We start from the raw sequence: 13543 nt of genomic DNA on the forward strand, positions 1-13543 counted from the left end.
ATAATGTACTTTTTAACATGGGATAGTTTTTAAAGCAAAAGAGGGTGTTGTTAATTATGACAAAGAAACAAGCATAAACTACAACTTTCCTGGACAAACTAGGAGATACGACTAAATAATAACATTGAATGAGAAACTTAGATCTTAATCATTTCTCTGAATAAAGTTTTTAATATTATGATAAATAGACATATTTCATATGTAATATATGCCTAAGGTCATACAGTGAAGTAAGCTATGGCTCCAGAGTCTGTGCTGAATCATACTGTGTGCCTCTTTGAAGACCATTTACTATTTATTATGTAATATATTACTTAATATTTACTACTTAATATTATAATAAATAGACATATTTCATACGCAATATTTGCAATTTGTGCAGGTGATTTAATACACATAAGTTTACACAAAAACATCTCACATCTTAAACTAAAAACTCTGGTAGAAAACATAAATAGCAAACTAATGTATGGGATGGAATCTATTCTCATTTATACAAGATAAATTTCACAGTAACAATAAGCCAAATCTAAATTTTTATCTGAAAAATAGTAAGAAAAAAGTTAGAAGAAAAACTTTAGTAACTTCTGAAATTCCAATAAGAACAAATCAGAGTTTGGCAATGCCATGTGCAGGCTTTAGCCTAAATAAAATCACTAGTGTACACCTCAGAACTTGAAATTTTCAAAGAATAAATAGTGAAGAAAACATGGCTGTCAGAAGAGCGTGGCAGATAACAACAACTAAGAAATCCATTCAAAAAAAAAAAAAAAAAAAAGAAATCCATTCTACTTCTGCTTTCATGTAAGAATATTTTCAGTTAATAAAAGTGAATTTTTTTTCTAGTTGGAACATGAAGTGATTGAAACAGATTGTTTTCTATGACAAGTTTATTTATAGGGAAAGTGTTGAATTAATCTCTTCTATCTCCATATTCTTCTTCCTGGACAAAACATAAAATTTCTTTATTTTCACAGCTCGTGCCTTTGCTTCTAAGACAGTAGAAGTAGAAAACAGTTAGGTATAGAGGCATATGCCTGTAATCCCAGTAACTCAGGAGGCTGAGGCAGGAGGATCGTAAGTTCACAATCCAGCCTAAGGAACCCAGCAAGATCTCCAGCAACTTAGCAAGACACTGTCTCAAATTAAAAAATAATAAAGGTTGGGGATATAGCTCAGTGGAAGAGAGCACTACCTCCCCCTTGCCCCCACCACACCTAGGTTCAATCCCCAGTACAAAAAACAAAACAAAAAAGATAGCATAGTACAAAACTGCAAACGGACAATTTTAACACTGACAAATAATTTTACCTTTACCTTTAATTAACATAGGTGGTTGAAGAGTCAGTGAATATGACATAAAAACAACTTGAACAAAGTACAAACTTCATTTAATAAAATTTGGAGGAAGCTGTGCATTTCTCAACCTCCAGTACAGTGCCAATAAAGTCTTGTTCATTATCAATGATCCCATCTCAGATTTTCTGTTGTAGCAGCCCAAATGCACTGAGACAGTTGATATTCAAGCAAATCCTTTTCATTTTATACAGATAAGAATTTGGTTTAACGTAGATCATTCCATAATCCACATTAGGTTAAAGGGATGTGTCAGTATGTGTGAGAAAAATTTACATAACAAAATGTAAACCACTTATCTGAAAATCCATTAATGGGCTGAGGTTTCAAAAGTAGCTGATAGAATAATATATCAAAATGAAACAGTAAATTTGGTGGATGATTAATTGAGTAACTTCTATATGTTAGTCACTGCTCAGTCCTGATCAAAGCCATTACAAACCTTTTTTTTTCCGGGGATCAAACCTAGGACCTTGTGCATGTTAGGCAAGCACTTTATCATTGAGCTACATTCTCAGCTCTCATTAGAAATCTTTGTGTAGGTTTTCATCTAAACCAATACCCACCTGATTTCTAAAACAAAACAAAATAAAACAAACAAACAAACCCCACTACTGATTCATTCATATTGAGCACATACTATGTACTAGGCACTGGCACATGGCAACTTAGCACTCAGTAATAGATGAAAATTCCTACTCTGGTGGATGTGGCATTCTAGGAGGAAGAAAAGCAAAAGTAAATAAATATGTAGTATATGTTAGTTGGTAATAACTTTTCTGGAGAAAACTATAGCAAAGAAGGGGCTAGAGGGGAAAGAGGGATTTCCCAATTTTTAACAGGGTGGTAAGAAAAGGACTATATAGAACAGGTGACATTTGAATGTTAGGAAACAGGTTTTAAGGTTATCATTTATGAGTTGGATGGGTAAGCAGTAGAACTATGGAATAAAGGAACTGAAGTAGGTACATGCCTGTAGGTAAAGGAAAAGGAAGCCAATGTGACTAAGCAAGTGACAAGAACAGAGTAATAAAACAAGGAAGGGGTAATAGCACAGATCAGATAGTATTATGGACAATTATTATAATTGAAACTTACTGAGATGGGAGTTTTTTTTATTTGAGTAGAGGAGTGATTTAATTGAAACTGTGCTGAGAATAGACTAAACTGGGCAAGGAAGGAAGCTGGGGACCACTGGAGCTTATTGCAGTGATTTAGGCAAGAGATAGATAATGGCGGCTTGGACCAATGTAATACTATCTGTGAGATGGTAAGAGATCATAAATTTTGAAGACACAACAAAATAATTTGCTATTTAATAGAATACAGAATGTAAAAAATGAGGAATCTGAAGATGGCTTTGTGGTTTTGGTGTAAAAAAGTGAAGGATTATCTTTAATTGATCCCGGGTGAGACTAAAGGTAAAGGAGTAAAGGAGGTAGAGTGCAGAATAGGAAGTTTTCTTCTAGACATTAAATTTATGATGCCTATTAGATAATCAAGTGGAAATGCCATGGAGGTAGTGGCAAAAGATATGAAGGAGATGAGGAAGAACCAGCAAAGGGATCAAGTAGATGCAGACAAGGAAGAGGGGGAAAAACAATGGTGTGGTATCCTGGAAGCCAATTAAAGAAAAGAATGTGAGCCAGGTGTGGTGGCACCTGCCTGTAAACCTAGCTACTCAGGAGGCAGAGGCAGGACGATTGCGAGTTTGAGGCCAGCTTGGGCAACTTAGCAACCTGTCTTAAAATAAAATAAAATGGGCTTGGGATACAGCTCAAAGGTTCAAGTCCCAATATTGGGGGCAGGAGAAAAGAGAGAAAGAATATGTTCCTGGGAGCAAAAACTGATCAACTGTATTCACTGATGCTACTAGGTCAAGGGTGATGAGAAATGAGAATATGACAACTGGATTTTGGCAACCAACATGAAGGTCTTGGGATCTTTATCAGAAAGGTTTTTGTTAGCTTTGCTGGAGTGATGAGGGTGGCAAAAGCTTGGTAGAAAATGGGAATAAAGAATGAATATATGAAACTTTGCAACAAATAAATTGGTTATAAAGGGGACCCAAGAAATAGAAAAGTGTCTCAAGGAGGAACTGGAGATAAGAAATGCTTTTTAAAGATGAGAGAAAACACAGGTTTGTACATAGCTGTGAACTAGCTGGGAGGAAGAAAATTGACAGTACAGGAGGTAAGGGGAGGATTTCTGGAGTTAAGTGTTTCAGCAGAAGAGGGGAAATGAGGTCTAGTCAGAAGAATGTCAAGGGGTAGACCTTATTAAAACAACCATACCATTTTATGTTTAAAAAGTCCTCTTTACTAATTTTCACAATTATAAGTGTATAAAGTTTAATGACCTAGAACATCATGTCAACTGAAAAAAGCTTCAGAAAGTCAAGGGATGTATGTTTTCTTTTATTTGTGGATGCTAGAGAGAAAAACCAGAAAGGAGACCAGGAGAGTCAAGGAAGAAGGCCAGGGGGAGGGAGGAAGAGAGAGAAAGGGGAAGTACTGAGGAATGAAACTGATTGCAATGGAATGTTACTCAGCTATATAGAAAAATAAAATTATAGCATTTGCAGGTAAATGGATGGAACTAGAGAATATCATGCTAAGTGAAATAAGCCAGTCCCCCAAAACCAAAGATTGAATGCTCTCTCTGATATGTGGATGCTAACCCATAACAAGGGAGGGTAGTGAGGGAAAGTTTAGAAGTTCATTGGATTACAGTAAGGAGAATGAAGGGAAGGAAGGGGGGATGGGAATAGGAAAGACAGTAGAATGAATCAGACATAACTTTCCTATACTCATATACAAATACATGACCAGTGTAACTCCATATATGTTCAACCAGAAGAATGGGATCAAAATTGTAATGGGTTGCATCCCATGTATGCATAATATGTCAAAATATACCTCTAAAAGCAAAAACCATGTTATGTGCAGGTATAACTATAACACAAGGAATCCCACTAATATGTATCATTGTAATATACCAATTAAAATGTTTATATTAGAAGGAAAAAGAAGTACTAATGATTCATGCAAATTCTCTACTACTGAGCTACATCCCCAGCAAAATTTACAGTTTTGATAAAAAAGCCTTTGGTCAATTTTCATAGCCCTGACCAGTTAAATAGCAGTCTTCACCTAACTGTGGAGTCAGGCATCATCTACATTTATCAACAAAACACTTACATAGGTAAATTACATTTCATCTGTGTCTCAGTTTCCTCATTTGTAAAATGAGATACTAATCCCTACATCCTATAAAATTTGTTCTGTTTAATTCTCTTTACAATATATATAAAAAGTGTTGAGGACAATGCTTGATGAACAATAAGTACTCAATGAATAGGAGCTATTGTTAGCATATTATCTAAATATGAAAATCTAATTAGAGATATGAAGGTATTCATTTAGAGAATGATAATTGTAGAAGTGTTTCCTAAGATTTTCTACTGTATAAAAGGAAAATGACAATCTACTTAATAGCACCTGGGGAAATAGAGAAGACTGCCACAGGGTCTCATAGTCCTTTCAGGCACCCTGAGGACTGTAGGGAATTCTATCTGGGGCACAGAAGATAAACACCTTTAGTAATAAACTATGTGATCTTAGGAAAGCATTTTGGATTTGGTCAGAACTACCATATCAGTAAATGATCAATCAGGACTGAATCATTATCTTACTTTCTAAGTCTTGTCTGCAACCTGAAGTTAATGGCCATGATTTATCACCCATCATCACTCTGAGACTACGAAAGTAATAAAGCTGGATTCTCCTGATGGTCTGCATTAAATCTCACTGGGTCTTGCCAATTCTACCACTCAAATATTCTTTAAACTCAACTTTTACTCTTTTCCACTTTTCATCTTCACCTAAATTCTGCAATAGCTCCTTATACTTAACTTCCCTCCATAAGGCCCTCTAGTTCTAAAAAAAAAAAGGAGTGAATCATGTCACTCTCCTACTGTAAATCTCCGGGAATTCTCTACTGACAAAGGTATAATCTTACTTTCTCAGCCTCCCCCACTGCCCAGTGAACTATAAGCACAACCTGAACTTCCTGGCTTCATATCTGGAACACCCCATATTCCTTGAAATACTTATATATTTAGTAAAATAGTGGAACCCATGTAGTAATCACCTATAGGCATAAACAATATAGTTAACAATATAAGATGGCCAACAATAAAAATCAATTTACAATTATTTGAGATACTAAAAGAATTATCTGTAAAAAAATGTAATGGAAAATACAAAGTAGAAAATTCTTAAGTGTTTTCACAAAGAATTAAAAAACTATATAGCTATTTGGTGAAATATAAACAAAAAGCTTTGTTTATATGTTTGCTGAAGCATTAATGAGGATATATACTTTTAGAATGGTGAGTGGAACCTCTGTAAACTAGCTCCAGTTCACCTTCTATAATGCATTGCATATATTTAATCCTTCTAAACAAATCTAGATTCAAGATTCAAAGCTGTTCACCATTACTCCAAGATTCTACAGAAATTTCAAGTTCATGTCATAAAAATTACTTCTTGAGTACTTTTGGAAGATAATAAATTGTGGTCAAGATGTTTTTTACTGATAGGGTGGGAAATATAATCACTGAAGTAATGCAGTACTAATTGTTACACTTCAAAGCATTTTTTCGATCTCCTTTTCTCTGCTGCCTACTCTCTCTTTCAAACAATTGTAAAGCTATTTGAATTTCCAGATTCAGTATAGCATCAAAAGCATAATGAATGCCTCTAACAAATTCATCCTCCCTCCCCCCCTTTTTTTCTGGTAATAAGGATTAAATCCAGGGGTGTTTAATGACTGAGACAAATACTTAGCCCTTTCCATTTTGAGACAGGGTCTCTCTAACCTCAAACTTGCCATCCTCCTGCCTCAGACTTCCGAGTTGCTAGGATTACAGGCGTGTGCTACCACACCTGGCTTTCACCCTTATCCTTTTTATAGTATCACTCAGAATAATTCTTTCTGTGTTTATAATGAGACTACCTTTGATAAAGATAGTTTTACTTTCTGGAAAAACTTAATCAGCTGAATTTATTGTTCCTTATGTTATTATCTCATAGTATTAATTAGGGAACAAATAAGTTACCAATATGCAGAAATTTTGACACAAATGACATGTAGACCCTCAGGATGGTAATAATTCCATGTTACCAGTTAACTTTTACATAATCATCTTTGTATTTAAATTATCAACACAATGGATAAAATATTCTTTATCATACAAAGGCAAACAAAAATCAAAATACCTATATTTATATATAATTTCATAATTGATACTATACTTTCCACATGTATATCTAATTTAGATCTCACAGATCATCCTATGAAGTATTAATAATATTCACCTTCACCCTGTGAATTATTAATATTAATTTCCAAAAGAGGAAATTAAATTTTGGTGACATTAAATGGCTTATCCACTCAGTAAGTACTAGGGCCAGGATTTAAGTTTAGTCCTTTGTTGCAAATCTCTTTCATACTATATTGCCAATCATGGAATAATGTCTTATTTCCAAATATGAAGAGGGTACAAAACATTTCTGTCATGAAATACCTACTAAGCAAGAGGTTATTTATTTATATAATAAATCTCATCCTCAGAGTGAGTTCCACTCATCATTTCCCATAGCTCCAAACTGGCATTTTATTTATTTACTTTTACTTTTTGGTGGTACTGGGGATCAAACCCAGGTCTTTGAGAATGCTAGGCAAGCACTCCTCCTCTAAGCTACATCTTCAGCCCCAAACTGCCATTTAAAAATAACAAGAAACCACACACACACCAAAAAAAGATAAGAAGCCAAACTTACAGATTGAGCCACAATATACATAAACATTATAATTCCACCTATGGTGTTTTTGCTATATCCAAATACCCAAGTTTGTCTTTTTTTTTTTTTTTTTTTTTTAATTTTTATTGTGGGTTGTTCAAAACATTACAAATTTCTTGACATATCATATTCCACACTTTGATTCAAGTGGGTTATGAACTCCCACCTTCACCCCATACACAGATTGCAGAGTCACATCAGTTACACATCCATTGATTTACAAATTGCCATACTAGTGTCTGTTGTGCTCCGCTGCCTTTCCCATCCTCCACCCTCCCCCCTCCCCACCTCTCCCCTCCCCTCCCCTCCTCTCTCTCTACCTCCTCCACTGTATAACCCTGAGGGTCTCCTTCCATTACCATGCAATTTCCCTTCTCTCTCCCTTTCACTCCCACCTCTCATCCCTGTTAAATGTTAATCTTCTTCTCCTGTTCTTCGTCCCTACACTGTTCTTAGTTACTCTCCTTATATCAAAGAAGACATTTGTCTTTTTATCTCTTAAAGTCTGTATCTTCTACATACTTCCTCTTCTTTCAACCACTTAATTTCAAAAACTATTGGAATGACTATAAGGACAGATACTAAGATTAGATGTGACATGAGTTCCATCTGTCTTTTTCACATTCAAGAAGACAAAAGGCACGGAAAACAAACCAAGGTAAAACATATTTACCTAATCTTTTTATTTTACTTTCTTCTAAAAATATTTACTGAGGGAAAGGTAAGGAACTCAGTACAAATACCAAAGTGTAAGTACTTTCTCTATTTTAATTCATATTGAACCAGCATTCGATATATCTAAGTACAAAGCAAGAGATTAATTTACCTAGATACACACACACACAAAAAACTAAACATGTAAACTTGTTCTGAAATTTGTGCTTTCTAACAATGAATACCAAAACCTTTCCTCCATCTGGGCCTATAGCTCAGTGGAAGAGCACTTTGCTTAGCACATGCGAGTCCCTGGGTTCTATCCTCAGCACTACATACAAAAAAAATAAAGGCATGCTGTCCATACTCAACTACAAAACAAACAAACAGATAAAACAAAACAAAAATCATTTCTCAACCATTTTAAGTTCTAAGACATCAAAATAAATAATTACAATTTATTTCTACCATGTGGAAGGCCTACGGGGACACAGTAGTTATTCTACCTTTCAAATCTGCCATAATGAAGAAATTATGATCCAAATAGATTCTGCTACATAAAACACCAGGTTGGATTACTGAGATTAAAATGATAAAGTCAAGCTTGTACAACTGGCTGGATAAGTGTCCCTGTTGGCAAAAGGCTCAGATTGCAGTTTGGCACCACCTGGTGGCAACTGTCCATGTAAGCATCCATATCCATGGGATCAATTCTATGTCCTGTGGCAGGATGGGGAATCCAGGGCAGCCCCAATCTCAGGAATGTGCTGGTTAAATGGTATTCTGTTGTAGACAGGGGGCCAGACAAGGAAATTTGCTTCCAGAAATGGCTCTGCTGGTTGTTTTATCACACAGCTTTACCAAGCTACCTCTACTAACTATCTTGCAGAAAAGAGCTAATATATCTACATGTATGTTCTGATAAGATACATTAAAAAAAAAAAAAAAAAAACACTTTTTAAAAAGAACAATGACTAAAAAATTAGAAAATTCTCAAAATGATTACCCAGCTAAGTTTCTATGGCTAAATGGATTATTTAGGAATAATCATGAATTTTATCATAGAAATAATCCTATGAACTTTAAGGTTAGATTAGTCAACAAAAGCCTATAAAATCCATAACAGAACTGAACCACAGAACTAACAGTACTTATTTGTAAAAGAGAAATAATATTACTTATACTATTGGGTTTTCTTATACCCAGATCTTTCTCCTGATGAATTTGGGATCATTTTTTCTATATTTTTTAGTGGTGTATTATAATTATACATAATGGTGGGATTTGTTGTTAAACATTCATACATATGCACAATATAACAATTTGGCCAATATCATTCCCTAGTATGGCCCCTTACCCTTTCCTCATCCCTATCTCTTTCTTCTGCTCTACTAATATCCCAGTTTTCATGAGACTCTCCCCATCTTCCTTTTCCTTTTCCCCCTCTAGCTTCCACATATGAAAGAAAACATATGCCCCTTAACTTACGAGTTTGATTTATTTTGTTTAACATAATGTTCTCAAGTTTCATTCATTTTCCTGCAAATGACATAATTTTTTGTTCTTTATGGATGAATAAAACTCCATTGTGAATATATATCATATTTTCTTTATCCATTCATCCACTGATGGACACCTAGGTTGGTTCCATAGTTTGGCTATTATGAATCATGCTTCTAAAACATAGATATGCATGCATTGATATATATATATATATATATATATATATGTGTGTGTGTGTGTGTGTGTCTAAGTGTGTATACAGACACATATGTATTATAATGACTTTAATTCTTTAGGATAAATACAGAAAAGTGGTATAGATGGGTCATATGTTGGTTCCATTCCTAGTCTTTTGACGAAACTCTATAATGATTTATATAATGGTTGTACACTAAAAAGTATTCCTTTTTCTCCACACCTCTCCAGTACTTATAATTGGTTGCATTCTTGATGGCTGCCATTCTAACTGCAGTAAAATGAAATCTCAGTGTAGTTTTGATTTGCATTTCTCTAATTGTTAAATATGTAGAACATGAATTCACATCTTCCATCTCCATATCCTACAGACACTTCAAAGAAACTAAATTTATATATATCATACTTATATATATGATATATATATTTCTCTGTATTCCTACTAAAAACTTGTGTTTTCTAACATTTTAGAAACTATATTCACCATCCATGCAGGTATCCAATCCAGAAACATGGCATCCTTAACAATGTCTTATCCACCCAATCCAACCTAGTCCATAAGTCTTGTTGGGTCTATCTCCTAAACATTTTTCCAATATGGCCCATCTCTGCTACTACTAATTCAGTTCCATCATCACCTGTCATCCTGATAATAGAAACAACTTCTACAAGTAGCCTCTTTACCTACAGTCTCATGTCATTCCTATCTAATTCTCCACATAGCAGTGATCTTTTGATACAAAACAAGAATATATCTTGCCTTCTCTTAAAATCTTCCCTTTGTGGCTGGGGTTATGATTCAGTGGTGGAGTGCTTGCCAGTGAGGCACTGGGTTCGATCCCCAGCAACACATAAAACAAACAAACAAATAAATAAATAAAATCTTCCCATTTTTCGTCACAGGTCTTACACATGCATTATTTGGGTCTGTTTTTCCACTTCTGTTTCATCTCTTATAACTTCTTGCCTTTTAATCTATGCTTAAACCATAATATATTATTTTCAGCTTGTTAAAAAATTTTAATTTTGTTTTGCCTCAAGGTTTTGATATATGCTGGTTTTGCATTCCTTTTCCTTTCCTAACTTGTAGTCTTACTCTTGGTCATTACACAGGAATCATCATGGATACTTCTTCCTCTAAGAAGTCTTTCTTATTTCCTCCCAAGGCTTGGTTAGATGCACAGTGGATATCAACCTTTGTATCCAGTCATACTCTCCATTAGCAATCACACTTTATGATAATTTTTTCTCTGTATTTATCTTCCATTAGACTACTAGCTTTGTGAATGCAAAAGTTATAACTTTACCTATGGTATCTAGTATGTAACTGCATATGAAGGCCTTAATCAATGTTTGCTAACTAAGCAAATTTGTTGCTTTGACAATCCCATGAAGAGTTTAAACATAAACTCTTTTAAAGCTTAGCATAAAAGCTAAGCATTTGGTCTGTGTTTTGAACACTAAGAGAAAGTGACCACAAGGTATAGGATGCTTCTTTCCTAATATATGGCTGGGATCAAGCAAATTTTTGCAAAATATTAAGAACTGCTTTGGAATTATTTAATTGATCTGTGTGCATTTCTCTCCAATCTCTTGAAGATCCTCCTGCCTTAAACATGCACTCGCATTAAAATGTCATAGCTTTGTTTTGAACAAAGAAAACTAAGTACACTAGCAAATGAATCTTAAAATTATAAGGGTATGTGAATAAGCCACAAAAAATATATATAGCCAGCATGTTTCCATTTATATGATACTAATATAATGTGAAAAACTAAATGATATTGTATAGAAATATTTATTTACTGGTAACACAGATGATAAAAGTCTAAAGAAAAGCAAGGAAGTCATTAGCATAAAAGTCAAAACAGAGCTGGAAATGGTGGTGCATGCCTGTAATCCCAGCAACTTGAGAGGCTGAGGCAGGAGGATCACACATTTGAGGCCAGCCTCAGTAACTCAGTGAGGTCCTAAGCTACTTAGTGAGACCTTGTCTCAAAATAAAATATAAAAAGGGTTGGGGATATGGCTCAGTGATTAAGACCCCTGGGTTTAATCCGTAGTACAAAAAAAGTCAGAAATGTATTTGTTCTTTGGAAGGTAGGAGTGAAGCAAGAAGGAACTCAAGAACATTCCTATGGTACTGCATTTTCTACTTCCTGATTTGGATGTAGGTAAAGAGATTTAATTTATAATTATTAAATATTTACTTAATATTTTTTTCTGAACATCTATTATATTTTATTTATACATGTATATGCAAATGTATGCAAGGTAAAAGAACAAAATGATCATGACATAATAACTAAACAAAAAACTAATGTTATTTAAATAGTGAGCTACTTTGAAAAATATATTCTTCAGATTAAAAATATGAACGTTAGCTCAGAACTTCAGATGCCTTACAAAGGATTATAGTGCCCCGTCTAGTAATTAACAATTCAAATTCTAAAATATAAATTAAGTGTAAGGAAATCCAGAAGTGTCCCTATTTTTCACAAGATAAAAACATTACTTTAAAAAAATTAATATGTGTTTGTGTGCTATACACACACACACACATTTTTCCCGTCCCTGCTTTGCTGGTGGCCAAAGTATATATTTAATCTGATTACTGGTAATAAATGGTGATTCATAATTTTTATAGTAAAACATTCTTTGCTATTTTCATTGTAAATATAATCCTAGATTATGATTAGATTATGAGATTTCATCTCACTCCAGTCAGAATAGCAACAATAAACAATATAAGTAACCATGTTGGTGAGGATGGGGAGAAAAGGGTACACTCATACATTGTTGATGGGACTGCAAATTGATGCAACCATTCTGGAAAGCAGTACAAAGATTCCTCAGAAAACTTAGAATGGAACTACCATTTGATACAGTTATCTCATCCCTTGGTATATACCCAAAGGACTTAAAATCAGCATACTATAGTGATGCAGCCACACCAATGTTTATAGAAGCTCCATTCACAATAACTAAGCCATGGAACCAACCTAGGTGCCCTTCAACAAATGAATGAATAAAGAAAATGTGGTATATATACACAATGGAATATTACTCAGCCATAAAAAAGTATAACCTCATGACATTTGCTAATTAATGAAAATATATGGAAACTACTAGGCTAAGCGAAATAAGCCAATCCCAAAAAGCAAAGGCTGAATGTTCTCTCTGATATGTGGATGCTAACACACAACAAGAGATGGGAAGGGGAAGGATAAAAGTTCATTGGGTTAGACAAAGGGGAATGAAGGGATGGGGGGACAGAATAGGAAAGACAGTGTAATGAATCTGACTTAATTTTCCTACATACATATATAAATACACCCTATCAAATACATTCTACTGTCATGTATTTAGAAAAAGAGTAAAATAAATAAATAAATACATACATACATACATCATACATCTCCACATTATGTACAACCACAACTAGGATCCAAATTAGAATTAGATATACTCTATATTTGTATAAATGTGTCAAAATATACTGTATGTATAATTAAAAAGAATAATAATTAAAAAAAAAACTCTTCCACTGAAATAAATAGCATTTATTTTCCCCTAATGTTGTTAGTCACTAACTAGGAGAAACTTATATACACTGGTCCAAAATTAAGTGTATAAATAAAAATATTTCTTCAAGGTTATCTAACATTTTTCAGGACCAGCAGTTAAATTAGTTTTTTAGGAGAAATTATTGGCATGTTATAAGAACTACTGATATGTCTTAGTACCCTCTAATTTCTTTCTTTTTTTTTTTGGTTCCAGGGATTGAGCCCAGGGGCGCTTCACCACTGAGTCACAACCCCAGCCTGTTTTTATATTTTGAGAAAGGGACTCACTAAATTGCTGCTGGCTTTGAACTCATGATTCTCCTGCCTCAGCTTCCCAAACCTTTGGGATTATTAGCGTGTTCCTGGCTGTAATTTCTTTTTGATCCCTGTCCTCAGTCTGAA

General features: G+C 34.2%; 1 protein-coding gene across 3 annotated transcripts in view; it reads right to left on the minus strand.

The window, feature by feature from the left end:
• Positions 1-13543, minus strand: part of Pibf1 (progesterone immunomodulatory binding factor 1) — a 235424-nt gene that overhangs the window by 172825 nt on the left and 49056 nt on the right. The gene's annotated exons all lie outside the window — the stretch shown is intronic.

The sequence above is a fragment of the Marmota flaviventris genome, chromosome 4 (genome assembly GCF_047511675.1).
Source record: "Marmota flaviventris isolate mMarFla1 chromosome 4, mMarFla1.hap1, whole genome shotgun sequence".
NCBI classification, from domain to species: Eukaryota; Metazoa; Chordata; class Mammalia; order Rodentia; family Sciuridae; genus Marmota; species Marmota flaviventris.